This window comes from Gossypium hirsutum, chromosome A10, assembly GCF_007990345.1.
Source record: "Gossypium hirsutum isolate 1008001.06 chromosome A10, Gossypium_hirsutum_v2.1, whole genome shotgun sequence".
NCBI lineage: Eukaryota > Viridiplantae > Streptophyta > Magnoliopsida > Malvales > Malvaceae > Gossypium > Gossypium hirsutum.
In genome coordinates, this window is record NC_053433.1 from 40,538,585 (window position 1) to 40,542,051 (window position 3,467).

The following is a 3,467-nucleotide window of genomic DNA, read 5'->3' on the forward strand; positions in this document are numbered from 1 at the left end:
TTTTAGCCCGGATATATCAACTCGCACAAATGCCTGCGGGTCTTAGCCCGGATATATATCAACTCGCACAAATGCCTGCGGGTCTTAGCCCGGATATATCAACTCGCACAAATGCCTGCGGGTCTTAGCCCGGATATATCAACTCGCACAAATGCCTTCGGGTCTTAGCCCGGATATATCAACTCGCACAAATGCCTTCGGGACTTAGCCCGGATAAAATTCAAATGCTCATGCACATATATATCAACAATCATGACACATCCATATTTCACTTTCGTTACTAAGGCTCAAACACAAAGCATTTATTAAACCTTTCCAATTTCGGCTCAATAGCCACACACAAAGAGCATGATTTCAATTGGTTTATAACATAGTCTCTATGCACATTTGACTATCCATCATAGGATGACTAATCATTTCAATATAATTCAAGTAGGGTCATTACTCGAAGACTTACCTCGGATGTTGTCGAACGACTTCAATGGCTATTCAATTACTTTTTCCTTCCCTTTATCGGATTTAGTTCCCCTTTGCTCTTGAGCTTAAGTTCAACAAATTTTAAAATAGTCATTAATCGACTATTCAAGTATTACTTTCAGAATAATATATAAATTGATTCGACTTTCACACACATAGATTATAGTAAGCTTTATAGAAATCAATAAATAATTCATTAGCAAATTTTCATTAATGTTTACAACAAAATCACATATTTACTACGAGCTGTTTTCCCTGAGCAGCAGTCACTAAATTATTTATAACTGGAGCTACAAAACTTCAAATCACTTGCCGTTAATTTTCCCTGAATATAGACTCGTATATCTTCCATCCATAAAATTTTCAGAATTTTAGGCTTGGCCAATCAATACCAGATTTTTCTTAAAGTTTCCCCTGTTTCACTGTTTGACTAATCTGACCACTCTTCACTACGAATCAAATTTCTCATTTTACAGAATTCCAAATGTGTTGTATTTGATTTCATTTGAAACTAGACTCATTAAGGAGTTTAAGCATATAAATTTTATCTTATAATCATTTTTGTACAATTTATAATGATTTCCTAAAAATAGAACAGGGAATCTAGTAGTCATTTTGACTCAGCCCCACAATACTTCAAATATCTCAAGATCGGTAACTCTTTAGTTCTTATAGTTTCTTTTGTAAGAAAATAGACTCTACAAGCTTTAATGACATAATTTACTCAGCTTCTAATTCAACTCCTACAAATTATGGCGATTTTCCAAAATCACCTTACTGCTGCTGTCCCCAAGCAGATTATTACCAAATCAAATACTAACATTTGCATTTCACCTTAATAGCTAGCTTAGCAAACCTTAATTTAACATATAATTCACACATATCACATTCCAAGCATTCACTCTATTCTATCACTTAAGGTACAAACATTACTCAATAACTTCCTAATTCAAGTACACATTCGGCCTTGGTACATAATAAGGTAGTCGATTCCTTTCCCTTTAGCACCCATTGCTCACATATGATTATTTGTATAGCTCAAACACTCATCTATCTTTATCATGAAACAACAAAATTTACCATTGTCAAATACCATAGCCGAATGTCATTAAACCTAAACCACCATGAAAATTTTACTTATCACCCCATACCTTATTATCAAATTGAACTAATTATGCTTATAAAAAAAATATCAAAACCGAAACCTTTTGATAATTAAGTCTCTAATTATTTAGTAGAATTACCCAAACAAAATTTTCTCACATTTAACACTTATATACCAATCAATTGTTGAAGACAAACAAAATCTCATTTCCTCCCTTGACAACCACAACCGAAAGCTCAAACCAACATCTAAAATTCCAAGTTTTCAAATGGGCTAATATGGAACTAGCTAATTGACTTAAACTAAACTTAAAATTTCAAAAACTAACAAAATTTTTACTAACCTTCTCAAGCTTCAAGTGACCGAATGTTTCCCTCCTATCTTCCTTTTTACAATCGGCCAAGAAGAACCAAGGATACAAGCTTTGTTTTCATTACCTTTCTTTTTTCTTTTATTCTTTCTTTTATTCATTATAACTCCAATAACCCAATTTCTTATTATAATATCAAATTCAACAAATATATTGCCCATCATCAATCCATCTTGGCCGGCCACTATAAGGGAATTGGGCAATTTGACATGCAAGTCCACCCTTGTGTTGACATGCACTAATAAGCCCTTTAAAATTAGCCTATCATATTTCACCATGTCTCATGTTGATCCCTATTTAATAATTCCTCATGCAATTGGCAAAATTAGGGAATGAAACTTCCACATATGCATGTACACACACATAATAAACATAGAACATAGCAATTAATTATTTTTATAACTCGGTTTTGTGGTCCCGAAACCACTTCCCGACTAGGGTCAATTTTGGGCTGTCACAAAACCTATCACTACCCTTTTCACTTCTTTGAACCCCTTTCGATTTAATCAAACTTATCCATCCAACTTCTACTTCCAAGACCGAGTAACGAACGTCTCTTCTCGTATATGATCGAGCAACTATGTGAAATCGACTCAATCACCCGAGCTGAATCACATCACTATCCGTCTTTGGTTGTTTCCCTTTTCATTAAGAAATAAGGCTAAATAGTTGTTGAACTCGTTACCACGAGGGTCAATCACTACTTGGGAACAAATGACCAAAAAATTTTTATTAAAATATTTTCCACCGGCTAAAATAGCCAAATTATGTAATGATATCTCTTCTTTTGTGCAGATGGATTTAGAAACACTCTACGATGTATGGGAGAGATACAAGGACCTTTTGAGAAGGTGCCCTCACCATGGGTTACCGCTTTGGCTACAGGTTCAAATCTTCTATAATGGCCTAAATCCTTCGACTCGGCAGAAGATTGATGCAGCCGCTCGAGGAACTATCAATAATAAAACACCTGAGATGACTTACGAATTTATTGAGGAGATGTCACTGAATAACTATCAGTGGCAAGTTATGAGAACAAAGCCGACGAAAGCAGCCGATGTTTTCAACTTCGATGCGGTTACTATGCTATCTAACCAAGTAGAACTCTTAAATAAAATATTAACGGTTTGTGTGGTTCTACTCAGGTACATCCAGTGATAAGGTGTGATTCTAATGGAGGAGGAGCATGCACAGAATATCAACCCTTCAACCCTAGCATCGAGGAGGAACAAGTCTAATATATGGGTAACAATAACTCTAGATCCCAAAATAACCCATATAGTAACACTTATAATGTAGGTTGGAGGAACCATCCCAATTTCTCGTAGGGCAGTCAAGGAAATCAAAGGCTACAACATCCTCCAAGCTTTCAACAACCACCTTACCAGCAAGAAATAAAGCCAAACCTTGAGGAGATGCTAACCAAATTTATCTCGGTGTCAGGAACCTATTTTCAAAATACTGAGACAGCACTTAAGAATCAACAAGCATCTATCCAAGGGCTCGAAACTCAGA

The 3,467-nt window shown here is 35.4% G+C and overlaps 1 non-coding gene across 1 annotated transcript; it reads right to left on the bottom strand.

Moving 5' to 3' along the window:
• Positions 1–2,714: 2,714 nt before the first annotated feature.
• On the bottom strand, positions 2,715–2,821 carry LOC121209234 (small nucleolar RNA R71). Its single transcript, XR_005904351.1, has one exon. It is a non-coding gene; the product is annotated as a small nucleolar RNA R71 (small nucleolar RNA).
• Between the last annotated feature and the right edge of the window lie 646 nt (positions 2,822–3,467).